Source organism: Spinacia oleracea, chromosome 5 (genome assembly GCF_020520425.1).
Source record: "Spinacia oleracea cultivar Varoflay chromosome 5, BTI_SOV_V1, whole genome shotgun sequence".
Classification (NCBI taxonomy): Eukaryota; Viridiplantae; Streptophyta; class Magnoliopsida; order Caryophyllales; family Amaranthaceae; genus Spinacia; species Spinacia oleracea.
Genome location: NC_079491.1, coordinates 51,454,998 through 51,469,484, shown reverse-complemented (window position 1 = coordinate 51,469,484; position 14,487 = coordinate 51,454,998).

Genomic DNA, 14,487 nt, shown 5'->3' with positions numbered 1-14,487 from the left:
CCAAGGGGGCATGCAGGCGAGAGGGACCTAATGGGCGAGCGATTGGGTTCGGGATAGGTGTACTACCTGCACAAGTACCGAGTGGGAAACATGCGTGGCGTATGCACCCCCCTATTGGCGAAAAAAGGTATCCTTAGTCCCAACTCCCGAGGGAGGCGAGATTCGTTATGATGTTCTGTCCGTTCACATTAATATGCTGATTTTCAGGTTGTCCCAACTTGATGGGGAAATAAACGCGGGGTAGGATCGTTTCACCCTTCGGCTATTTTGATTACCTACAAGCACGAGTATTTCCTTCACTATCCCCAGCAGAGTCGCCACTGTGAGGGGGTCGAAAATACGCGAGGCTAATGCGTGACCTTGTCCCTCGTGGGTGTGGCGATTATTTTTATTCAATCAAGTGTAATTGGATTTCCTGTGAGTATACACCCAATTGACTAGTAATATAGGAGTCGCCAATCAGTTTTTAACGACAATGAGAAAAACTGACAAAACCCGGTTATCGTGACGTAAAGGGAGTGCAATTATGTTTGACCACGATGGCCGTAGGTTCCCTTGTGATCCCTGGTGTGGGGATCTCTCAATATACACCCGCAAGGTAGAGATTGAGGGTTCGGGGGACTGTAACTACCGAGAGGAGTAATTCGCTCGTCGATAACTCCAGAGGCAGGATATCCTTACTAGCTCAGCATAAATAATTGAAGGGACATGCGTTAACTATTAAACTAATCTGAATTGATTTTAGCAATATGCAACATATAATACTAATTCGATCGTGATTATCTGATTTAAATAGCATTAAGGGACCTAGCATGATAATCCGATTTCCCAAAAATATTATATTTGTTAAGCGTGATAGAACAATCATATTAGGTTAGTTTAACAGTTCATAAAAAGGGCGAGGAAAGCAGTTAAATCATCGAAAAGGGACACGTTACGACGCACCCTTGAGAGGTGCGTCACGGTTCTCAGAAAACTAACCACTTTGACTTTGCTATTTCTCCTTTTTATTTAACGAATCTCAATTATGGGACAGGATACGTTCTGTTCGATTTATGGATCGATTGCGACAGAACGCGTGAACAGTTTCGCAGCGAGAGGCTTAGGCTAAGGGGTTTAGAGTCAATACTCAGAATATATTATGTGTTGTTGTGTTTTCACGTCAAAACTAGGGGCCTATTTATAGGGAAGAGTTCGTGGAAAGATAGAATTGCAGAGTTCTAATCCATAAAGAATTAGGAAAAAACACGTCCCAAGTAATTTCGGCGCCCAGCTCTGGCGTCAAAGATTTCGGCGCCCAGTGCTGGGCGTTGAAAATAGAGATCCATGTAATTTCAGCGCCCAGGGCTGGGCGTCAAAGATTTCGGCGCCCAGCTCTGGGCGTTGAAAGTGATGCCTGGGCCGAATTCTTTGTCAGATTCAGATTCCTGAAATCCGTAGAGTTTGAGATTAATTCGAGTCTTTTAGCGCGTATCAATTTTATGACGGAATGCGTCTGGGCCCGTTACGAACTCTAGGCTCGTTAGGATTTTAATTAATACGTAACTCTTATTTCTGAATCATATTAGGAATAGGATTCTTGCAGTTTTCTATCTCATTTAGGATTTATGTTGGAATGCAACACCTAATTCTGACAGGTTTCTATCTTTTATGATTTGCCACTTTTAGAAGCTACCTTTTACGGCAGTTACTATTTTTAGCAGGTTTCCATAAATAGAAGGTTTCGGGTGAAATGAAAGGGGGATTGAGATTCGTTTATTTTATAGGAGATGCGTTGTCAAGTGGAGTTTATGCTTTCATCATCGAACCTTTCCCTTGCGAGAACGGGGACAAAAGTAGGTGTCTACACCAGGCTCTATGGACATTGTTTAACGAATCGAGACCTATGGAGAACGAGACTGTGATGACTACCCTAGCTTTACAAGATGAAGGTTTTTATCCAACCCGGTTAATCTCTCCTGCATCAACACTAGAAGAGGTCGAGAACGGATGGGTGAAGACATATCAGTGGGTCAATGCAAAAGGAATGGAATTCAAGATGAGTACCGGTGAAGGACCGAAGTTTTATGAGACTAAACCCCAGGCTTGAGCCACATAGAGCACCATTAGTAAAAGCGCCTAGTAGTTCTTTAAATTGATAGAAAAAATAATAATAGAGACTTTAGATGGTCCTAAGGCCCCTTATAGAATATGGGTCAGTTTTATTTCAGTGTGTTTTCCTTACTTTCCGAATTAATAAGGCGTAATATTTCTCCTAAAAATTTTATTCTAACACAAAATAAACACCAAATGTACTTGCAAAATACAAAAATAAAGAGGCAGCCCACTCCAGGCCCAACAAACAAAGCCCACTCGGTTTTGAAATAGTGCCATGGGAACCAATTCCCGAAACCCACAAAATAAACCGCACTATCCCATTCATATCCCCAAAACCTAAAAAGCCCAACCAGTGTCATCATAAGAGTCAATCCATGCAACCCAGAATCAAAGGAAATCAAAATCCAAAACAATGCAAATGTTACCAAAAAAAACAGATTCATAAAACATAGATTCCATCATACCCTTCATTAACAACACGCACCTCAAAAGCCTACACAAAGATCTTCATAACTTCCGCACCCTAACCCCATTTTCAAAACTGTTTCGAGTCACGAATAGAAAGAATTAATCCGGACAAAAACGCATTTCACGCTAACAGTCAAAAAAGCCTCCAAAATAGCCTTAAAATTGGCTTTAAATACGAGCAAAATATCAAGGCAAAAAAAAAGAGAGAAATAAATGCAAGAACATGTGAAGCAAAGCGTCAAAAATTGACCTCCCAAGTCATTTTCAGCGCCCAGGGCTGGGCGCCGAAATTTCTGACGCCCCAGCCTGGGCGTTGAAACTCTCTGCCTGACAAAAATTTTCTTTTCAGAAAGTGCTCGTCATTTTATCCGCACAAAACGGAAAAATAACGAACACTTGGGGGGTACAGTACGTATCCAAGTATCCAAATAGGCTTACCAACCAAGAATATAGCCATACAAATTAGTCGAATTTCGAATTTCATATTTTACGCCACTGTAGACACCTACTTTTGTCCCCATTCCCGAAAGGGAAAGGTTCGATGATGAAAGCATAAAAACTCCACTTGACAACGCATCTCCTATAAAATAAACGAATCTCGATTCCCCATTTCATTTCACCCGAAACCTGCTATTTATGGAAACCTGCTAAAAATAGTAACTGCCGTTAAAAGTAGCTTCTAAAAGTGGCAAATCATAAAAGATAGAAACCTGTCAGAATTAGGTGTTGCATTCCAACATAAATCCTAAATGAGATAGAAAACAGCGAGAATCCTATTCCTAATAGGATTCGGAAATAAGAGTTACGTATTAATTAAAATCCTAACGAACCTAGAGTTCGTAACGGGCCCAGACGCATTCCGTCACAAAATTGATACGCGCTAAAAGACTCGAATTAATCTCAAACTCTACGGATTTTAGGAATCCGAATCTGAATAAACAAAACTGCCCAGACCCTATTTTCAACGCCTGGCTCTGGGCGCCGAAATCTTCGGCGCCTAGGCCTGGGCGCTGAAAATACCTGGGTACGTCTCTTTTCCTAATTCTTTGTGGATTAGAACTTTGCAATTCTATCTTTCCGCGAACTCTTCCCTATAAATAGGCCCCTAGTTTCGACGTGAAACAACACACAACAACACATAATATATTCTGAGTATTGACTCTAAACCCCTTAGCCTAAGCCTCTCGCTGCGAAACTGTTCACGCGTTCTGTCGCAATCGATCCATAAATCGAACAGAACGTATCCTGTCCCATAATCGAGATTCGTTAAATAAAAAGGAGAAATAGCAAAGTCAAAGTGGTTAGTTTTCTGAGAACCGTGACACACCTCTCAAGGGTGCGTCGTAATGTGTCCCTTTTCGATGATTTAACCGCTTTCCTCGCCCTTTTTATGAACTGTTAAACTAAGCTAATATGATTGTTCTATCACGCCTAACAAATATAATATTTTTGGGAAATCGGATTATCATGCTAGGTCCCTTAATGTTATTTAAATCAGATAATCACGATCGAATTAGTATTATATGTTGCATATTGCTAAAATCAACTCAGATTAGTTTAATAGTTAACGCATGTCCCTTCAATTATTTATGCTGAGGTAGTAAGGATATCCTGCCTCTGGAGTTATCGACGAGCGAATTACTCCTCTCGGTAGTTACAGTCCCCCGAACCCTCAATCTCTACCTTGCGGGATCACAAGGGAACCTACGGCCGTCGTGGTCAAACATAATTGCACTCCCTTTATGTCATGATAACCGGGTTTTGTCAGTTTTTCTCATTGTTGTTAAAAACTGAATGGCGACTCCTATATTACTAGTCAATTGGGTGTATACTCACAGGAAATCCAATTACACTTGATTGAATAAAAATAATCGTCACACCCACGAGGGACAAGGTCACGCATTAGGCTCGCGCTTTTTCGACCCCCTCACAGTGGCGACTCCACTGGGGATAGTGAAGGAAATACTCGTGCTTGTAGGTAATCAAAATAGCCGAAGGGCGAAACGATCCTACCCCGCGTTTATTTCCCCATCAAGTTGGGACGACCTGAAAATCAGCATATTAATGTGAACGGGCATAACATCATAACGAATCTCGGCTCCCTCGGGAGTTGGGACTAAGGATACCTTTTTCCGCCAATAGGGGGGTGCATACGCCGCGCATGTTTCCCACTCGGTACTTGTGCAGGTAGTACACCTATCCCGAACCCAATCGCTCGCCCATTAGGTTCACCTTGCCTGCATGCCCCCTTGGCTTGCACTTGCGGGTTGGCCTCTTGAGCGAAATTCGTCTGTTGAAGACACTACCTCGACCAGGGCATGTGTTAGATCTACGATAGAAGCGGTACCAAGCCAAGCGCAAATAATACTACCCGTAGAAGCCTATCATAAACTACGTGGCATATTTAATTTTCAAATCCATGTTTCTAATGTAGTTATGTGTAGCGAAATATGTGATTGTGTGTGACAAACTATCCTAGAAAACCAATGACCTAAAAAATTTCCCAAACATTCATAGACTAATTTGCCAAAGAGTTATACCGAAACATGTGTTCCGCAAACCCGAATGATCGCCACAAAATAAGCGACACTCGGGATGGCCTGTAACGAATCCCACAAACGCTGTTACGCGTAAAGGACGTTATTAGGCAAGCACGTAAATCGAAGTCGCATAAACAGAAAACAGAAAACGAGAACCAGCCAGGGACGCATTTTCAACGCCCCTGGCTGGGCGCCAAAATTTCTCACGCCCACCGCTGGGCGCTGAAGTTGCTGCTTGGCTTTCTGGTCAGGCGCAGCAGCCTCGGTGCCCAAGCAAAAAGAAAGTACGTAGCACAAAAAATTCTCATCAAAAGAATTGCTACGGGGGCGTAAGAAAAGCACTCGATTTCAAAAGGCCACTCGTGAAAAATTAATAACTCTTTGTGTCGTTGTTAGGCCTCCTACGACGGTAATGCTCGACACTAAAAGTCGACCATGCAAATAATCATGAATGTCACACGGGCAGAGATTTTCGAAAACATAAAGAGTTCAAAGTGCACACATAACAGTCCAAATATACTAGTCCGACTTAAGGGTAGTCTTAGAATGTCTAAAAAAAACCGACTCACGAAACAAACTAATATGTCTCCTACTCCACAACAATAATGCAGGGCCCCTGAGTACTTGCCCGTGATAGCCATCAAGAAACGCGATGGAAGAAGCATATCCCGAACATCTGTACCTAGAGGTCGCGCAAACCCAAGAGATGCATGCTCTGGGACACGACCCTTTACGTTCTCAAAGGCCACTTGCCCCAAAGAACCATGCTATGCCAAAAACGCTCTCCAACTCACATGCTTTCGGGCTATTGTTTGGGTTAGAAAAGAAAAGAGCGAAGAAAGAAACAGAAATTATTGCATTAGCTCTCCAAGATGAAGTGTTCGATCCTACTAAATTGATCGCTCCATCACCCTCAAAAGATGACCAAATCCAACGAGGGTGGCGCAAGACTTTCAAATGGACTAATGCTCGTGGGATGAAGTTCAAAATATCTGCGGGAGAGGGTCTGATTTACGAGGAATTAGAGTCTGAATCCGAGTCTGACTCCGAGTCCGAACCTAGCAAAATTGTAACCCCTCCCAAAAATAGTTTAGACCCGGAAATCTCTACTCCTGGAGATCTTTTTGATGTAATGCTTCATGACTTTAATAAGATAAACAAAACTTTTGAGTATGTGCCGCTTAAAAATCAGAGTAATAATGCAGAATGTCTCGCCACTAATGAGCACGAAAAAGAGCCAGAAGAGGAATATACCGAACTAATAAAAGCTGTAAATGAACAAGAACTCAAAACTCCTATAATTGAGGACACAGAATCGGTAAATATTGGAACAGAAGAAAATCCTAAAATTATTAAAGTTGGCCTCACCTTAACTCCCACTGAAAAGGCCGATCTAATCTCCACTTTGCGGGAATTCGAGGGTGTCTTTGCTTGGTCCTACAAAGACATGCCAGGAATAGATCGAGAAATCGCTGAGCATAAAATTCCGCTAGATCCCAAAATGACGCCAGTAAAACAAAAGCTACGGCGGCTCAAACCAGAGATAGCCTTGAAAATAAAAGAAGAAGTCACTAAACAATTAGACGCCGGCTTTATAAAAGTCTCCAACTACCCAGAATGGGTGGCCAATATTGTCCCCGTAGCTAAAAAAGATGGACGAGTGCGAATGTGCGTAGACTTTCGAGACCTCAACAAAGCCAGTCCTAAAGATGACTTCCCCCTACCTCACATAGACATACTAGTAGACAACACCGCAGAACACGCGCTCCTCTCCTTTATGGACGGGTACGCCGGATATAACCAAATACTTATGGCAGAAGAAGACATGGAAAAAACAACTTTCATTACCCCTTGAGGAACATATTGTTACACTGTAATGCCTTTTGGTTTGAAAAACGCGGGGGCCACCTATCAAAGAACAGCCACCACGTTACTCCATGACATGATACATAAAGAAATCGAGGTCTATGTGGACGACATGATCGTCAAATCTAAAGACCGGCGCGGTCACCTCCCGACACTTAAAAAATTCTTCACTCGAATCTTGAAATATAACATGAGACTAAATCCACAAAAATGTGTGTTCGGGGTAACCTCGGGAAAATTGCTAGGATATGTTGTTAGTACGCGAGGAATCGAGATTGACCCATCCAAGATCAAAGCCATTACCGAAATGCCCCCACCCAAAACTGAAAAACAGATAAGGGGCTTCCTAGGAAAGTTACAATACATTAGTAGGTTCATTTCCAAGCTTACTATGACTTGTGAGCCAATATTCAAAAAATTAAGAAAAGAGGAAAAAGCCGAATGGGATGAACAATGCCAAACTGCCTTCGATAAAATGAAAGAATACCTAAGCAAGCCACCCGTCCTTTCCCCACCTTTGCCTGGAATCCCTTTACGCCTATACCTAACCGTCACGGATACTGCAGCAGGAGCTATGCTCTCACAGTGTGTACATGGATCCGAGCGAGCCATTTACTACTTGAGCAAGAAGTTCATACAGTACGAGACGAGATACACAGAACTTGAGAAAACCTGTCTCGCCCTCTTCTAAGCATCCAAAAAACTCAGACATTACCTATTGGCCCACACTGTTCATATAGTGTCACAACTAGATCCCTTAAAATACGTGTTCGAAAAGCCCGCCCTGAGTGGTCGCTTGTCCAGGTGGCTAGTCATGCTCTCAGAATTCGACCTAAAATTCATGCCGGAAAAAACAATCAAAGGAAGAGCTGTAGCCGAATTCCTGGCCGAGCATGCCACGAATGAGGAAACCCCGGAAGCTTACCTCCTCCCCGACGAGGAACTTCTGATGATACAAGACGACTATTGGACACTATACTTCGATGGCGCGTCCAACCAAAAAGGATGCGGTGTCGGAGTTCTCCTAGTCAGTCCCGAAGGAGCCCATATACCAATTTCCGTCAAACTTGACTTCGAGGCCACAAACAATGCCGCCGAATACGAGGCCTGCATAGTCGGGCTAGAGGCCGCAGTTAGCCTCAGAGTCAAATACCTACAAGTCTTCGGGGATTCTTCCCTAATAATCAACCATATATTCGAAAGATGGAAGGTCCGAAGCACTAGTCTCTCAAAATATCAAGCTCACTTGGACCAAATAGTCGAGCAATTTGAAAAAATCGAGTATACGTACTTGCCAAGAGACGACAACCAATTCGCAGATGCACTAGCGAAGCTAGCTTCAATGCTCAACATCCCGAATGAATGGGACGGAATGACCCTTCGGGTCGAGCGAAGGAAGGAGCCGGCTTATTGTTGTGCCATAGACTCCGAACCTGAAAACACCGAAGAAGAACCATGGTACACGGACATCCTTCGTTACAAAACAAGTGGGGAATTCCCCCAAAACACTTCCCCGCGAGCACAAAAGGCCTTACGCCTGCTCGCTTCACAATATAGCATAATTCTGGGAGAACTGTACAAATACACGCCGAATAAAATCAAGTTACTTTGTGTCCATCAAAACCAAGCCCAAAGACTAATGGAAGAATACTTTAACGGCGTGTGCGGACCCCATATGAACGGAAAAATGCTATCCCGAAAAATATCCCGCTCAGGGTACTATTGGACCACTATGGAAACCGATTGCCATCACTTTGTAAAAACTTTCCCAAAATGCCAAATCTTCAGTAACCTTAACCATTTGCCTCCCTCAGAACTATACACCTTCACTTCTCCATGGCCCTTTTCCACCTGGGGTATAGATATAATCGGCAAGGTAACACCAACAGGCGTGGGGGGACACGAGTACGTTTTAGTTGCAATTGATTACTTCACTAAATGGGTAGAGGCAGTCTCCTATACAAAGTTAACAGCCAAACATGTCGCTCGATTCCTAGAAAAGAACATATTCTGTCGATACGGGGTTCCACATGAAATCATAAGTGACCAAGGTTCCCACTTCAGGGCCGAAGTCCAAGACCTGCTCAAAAAATATCATGTCAAACACCATAAATCCTCTCCCTACAGGCCGCAAATGAACGGCGCGGTAGAGGCGGCCAACAAAAATATTAAAGTCATAATCGAAAAAATGGCCTAAAATTATAAGGATTGGCCCAATAAATTACACTTCGCACTATGGGGCTATCGAACCTCAATCCGCACCTCCATTGGAGTAACACCCTACTCCTTGGTATACGGAATGGAAGCAGTCCAACCGGTCGAGTTGGAGATTCCCTCCCTCCGGATCGTCCTAGAAAGCAAGCTACCCGAAGCTGATTGGGTTCAAGCTAGGTACGACGAACTCGTCCTTTTAGACGAACGGAGGTTGAGAGCTCTACATCACGTGCAAGTGTATCAAAAGCGCATCGCAAGGCAATTCAACAAAAGAGTCAAACCTCGAAACATCAAAGAAGGCGATTTTGTTTTAAAAGAAGTCCGCGCACCTACTACGGACCCTCGAGGAAAATTCCGGCCTAACTGGACAGGACCATATTTTGTAAAGACCATCCTACCTGGCGGAGCAGTCCAAGTAGCCGACATAGATGGAGCGGAATTCGCTAACCTCACGAACTTAGATCAATTGAAAAAGTACTACATTTAATAAAATTCAGTCCGGAGTTAAGGCATCTAATAAAACATATTAAGACTCATAAGCAAACATTCTGCGCATTACTCTAAACAAACGGCATAAAACTCGATAAAATAGAAAAAGCGAAGGGCAAAACTACAACGCCCAGGACTGGGCGCTGTTATTTCTCACGCCCAGGCCTGGGCGCCGATATTTCCTTCGCCCTAAATCGGGCGTCGTTCTCTCTTGCCACCTACCCTCCCGCTTCCACAAAGTGTTCGTACTCCTTTTTTCTAACCCTCAAAAGAACCACGAACACTTGGGGGGGAAGCAGACGAGTAATGAATACCCTTTCAAAAAGTTTTTTCAAAAAAGCTAGAACTACGCGCGACCTGATTCTGACAAGATACGTAGGCAATCCTTCTCAAGGATTCGGTCCAATAAAAAATTAAAAAATAATAAAGTCATGCAACGCATCAAGAAGAAAAGATATTGCAAAGGGCACTCTACCCTAACCCATGCACGGGCAAGACCAAATAAAATGAAAAAGCCACAAGAGTTTCCAGGAACAAGCCCAACAAAGGAGTATGACACGAGTCGGCAGAAAAAATAGTGAACATGCATATGTAATACCCCAAGTAGTCGGTTAGTCTAAAATAATTGTGCACTCTTATATGAACTCATTATTTTTACGAAAGTCTTTTCCTTTTCGAAATTCGTCGTTGGTTTAGGAAGCTAATATTGCTATAATATGTTAAAACAAAGCCCACGGAAGGCTCAAAACATTCTTGCACCAAAAATCGCAAAAAATATATATATACATGCGGAACACAAGAATGAATATGTATAAAACAGGAGGTAAGCCTAAGACTCGTCATCGGCTCCATACCTTTAAGCCTCGCCGGTCCATCCACTCCACTCCCCGTGGTATGAGGGACCCCAGCCAGAGTCACCCCAAAAATGAGGGCCACCGACACGAAACGCCGCCTACGCTCCGGCTCGGACCTCTCCCCGGAAGAACTCACCCCGCGTCAGAACGGCGATGCCGTAGGGGCGAGTGCCGTGCTCTCTCTCTCTCGCGACGACCGTGTCCCCCGCCCGAGGGACCCGCGTCGTCGGCCCCAGCACGCCCATTAGCCGTCTGCAAAAAGGGACAAAAAAGAGAGTGAATAACCGAAAGCCAAACCAAAGGTACGGATCAAAAGAAAAAAGAGAGGGCACATTACGCGAGTAGAGTGGGGGCTCCTGCAAGAAAGTGCAGACCGAGCTCGAACCAACGCGGACTTCAACCGGTTGATCACCCCCACCATCGCATTGGCCGTACGGGCCGGAACCTAAAACAAGAATGTCAGTAAAAAAGAAAGAAAAAATATAAAGAAGAGTACACAAATAAAAGGTGCATACCGCCTCTACTCCCTCAGGGAGCGAAGCATGGAAAACCCGGTCTTCCGGGAAAGTCTCCACAATCTCGGATCCACTCTCTCCGGTATACGAGATCCGAGCATCGGGAAGCACCCATCCCCCCAACAAAGGGTCAGGACCCTCCTGCACAAAACACAGTAGGCATAAACACATGGGCACGAACATGAAAACACTAAAATCAATACAAAGAGAGGAGGCAACTTACAGCGCCAGGCTCCGGGAGACGAAGAGAATCCTGGATAAACTGGTAATAGCTAGCTCCCTCTATCACCAATTCTGTCGCCAGCACGCCAGTCCTCGAGTGGACCCTCCACGACTCGCCTATCGAGCGAGTAGACAGCATGATCGCAGGCGGAGGCCTGGGCACCGAAAAAACCCCGACCGTCTGCATACGTACCCGCTCTCCCAGGTACCAGACAGGGTCCCGGCGGCCAACGAACAAGACCCGCATCTGGCTCAGGGCATAACTCTCCCTGACCGAAGCATGGGTACCCCTAAAAGAGAGCCATGGGGTCCAAACCACCTGTTTTCATACAAAACGCAGTCAGATCTCGCACATGAAAAGAATGACGAAATACGAGATAGAGGATAAGATTCTGTACATGCTCAAGGTTCCCGTCCCGGATAAGATCCCACACGGTATCGGGCGGTGGACGCACTATCAGCTTCTTCTTCCAACCCCAACGGCGACCGGCAGGGAACTCCAAAGGCCTCTGCCCCTTTCGGGGAGCCAGTCAGGGTAAGTGCTCAAAGGCCCACAGCTGCAAAAAGAAAAGGATAATAAAACGTTAAAAAAAAAAGAGAGAGGCCGGGTAAAAGCGAGAAAAACAAAAGTCTAGGCACATACCTCGATCAAACGCGGCACTCCCGCTAATGTAATCACGAAGTGACGTATACTCGGGTCCGAGACGCACACCGACAAACTCATCTGGCCGACAAGCGTCGCATAGCCCAAATCGCCCCAGCGATAGTCACCCAGTGTAGACACGTCCTCCACCATGCCTATCCACCTCGGGTCAAAGGTGTCAGTCGGACTAGATAGAAAAGTGGAAGTAATAAAATGGAGGTAGAACAGCCGAGCCTGTCTCGAAGGCGACTCCTCTACCCCGTGCTCCAAAGCCCACATCAGGTCAGCGAAAGGTATCCCACGGGGCTGGTACGAAGGTAACCTACTACCCATCCACGAGTCCAGGAGCCTGGTACCCTCAGCAACAGTCGGCGATGGGCCGTCCGACCTCAGACGAACGGGGTTCCCTGTAAAGGTAAAACCCGTCAAAGCTGTGTAGTCCTCAGGAGTGATCGTCATCTCGCCCCAAGGAAAATGGAAGGTGTTGGTGGTATCCCACCACCACCTCATGAACGACCACAGAAAGGACAGGGAGATGTTGAGCAGCAGTATCTCCCAGAAGGTCTCAACCACCGGAAAGTGAGCTCGCCCTCACCAAGGCCTGGGCGTCCGAGCTCAGATAGCTAAAAACGGTCTCACTCGTCGCGGCGCCATAGCCGCGAACCGTAGTCTCTCTCCTCGCGTGAAGGCGGGAAGTCACATGGTGCTCTAGGTCGTAGTGCAGATCACGACCATCGTAAAGCTCAGGGCCCACCCATAGGGGACCCGGGCCAGTCGACTGACGCGTCATGCCACGCACCTCGTGGCCACCAGGAGGGGGTAACGACTCGTCAGACATGCTGATCAACAATACAACAAGGCATTATACCTTTGACAAAATCGGCACTCATACCGATCCCTAAAAAGAGTGCATTTCACTCATGAAATGGAGTCATACAATTTTTGTTCCCTAAAAACATGATACTAAGTTCATACTTAGCAAAATTCCCTAAGTAAAAATTAACTCCAGCAAAATCAAAATTCTCCCATAATTTGTCATTCATGAATTATGAGGAACGCAAGCAATATACCAAGAACACCTACATTATAAGAAAATACTAGATTCGTAGGTATACTTGGGGGCTAGCATGAAAATGCCCAAATTCAACAAAAATCAACATACTTGCAAAAATTAACATGCACAAACTAATTAACATGTTATGTGGAACATTTCCGACTATCTAATTGAAGAAAAGGGGCACAAAATCAAAAACCCCCAAATCAATTTCATGCACGAAAATACTTGACAAAAATACTGAAATTGACAAAAAAGCTCAAAATTATTGAAAATTACTTACATTGGGAAGATTGGGATGTAATTTGGAGTAGAATTCGTGAAGGAAAGTGAAGAAAACGAGCAAAAATCAGTAGAGAGAAGTGAAGAAGTTTGAGCGAAATGGTGGAAATGGGAAAGGAAGGAGACGGTCCGCGAATTTAAAGACCAGCCCCCCCTTCGCATTTTCAACGCCCAGCTCTGGGCGTTAGAAATTCTCGCGCCCACTGCTGGGCGCTGAAAATGCTTCCTAGACAGCAAATATTCGCTGTCGGGCACGCGTACTCCCCTATTTTGTGTAAGATATCCGTTATCTTGATATTTCTATCCCAAAAAAAAAAAAGAAAAATATATAAACAAAAATATTGTTAAACAAAAAAATACACAATGTGGACCCACTTATAGGACACATCTAATCAGGAAATATTACGGCCCACCAACAGGTTGTAATCACAAAAGCCCTTCTACATAGGCAAAATAAGGAATTCAAAAATGGGCCCGCCCACCCTCAGCAGGCGGGGTCTGCGTCATTAGCCGCGCAGGTCCTTATTTTCCAAAAAAAAAAAAAACAAAAAAAAAAAACAAAATAAAATTTCAAAACAGATTCGTCCACTTCTATCGGACGGGGCGTCCACCCTCAGCGGACAGGTTCGCCATCTTCAGCCGGCGGGGTCTACGTCACCAACCGCGTAGGTCCTTATTTTCAAAAAAACATCAAAACAGATTCGTTCACTTCTATCGGACGGGGGGTCCACCCTCAGCGGATAGGCTCGCCCACCTTCAGCGGGCGGGTCTGCGTCACTAACAGCGCAGGTCCTTAGTCGCTGCAGCGATAACTTTTATCGGTTTTCCCTTTTTCCGAAAATCAAAGGATCGGTTTTCCCTTTTTCCGAAAATCAAAGGATCGGTTTTCCCATTTTCCGAAAATCAAAGGATCGGTTTTCCCTTTTTTCCGAAAATTAAAGGATTGGTTTTCCCTTTTTCCAAAAATTAAAGGATTGGTTTTTCGTTTTTCCAAAAAAGAGCGATGTGTTGGATTTTCCTTCGTTTTACGTCCTATAAAAACAAGGGGGTTTTCTCGTTTAGCTAGCCCTGAAAATGAGAATCTTTAAAAACGTTTTACCTCGTGATTGGGCTTGGCCAGGCCCAATTACACTTTACAGCTTTAATTTCGAAAACATCTGTAGTTACTCCCAATGACAAAGTGAGGGAGTTTCTACGCATCTTTAGATCCTTCCAATGACAAAGTGAGGAAGTTTCTATACTA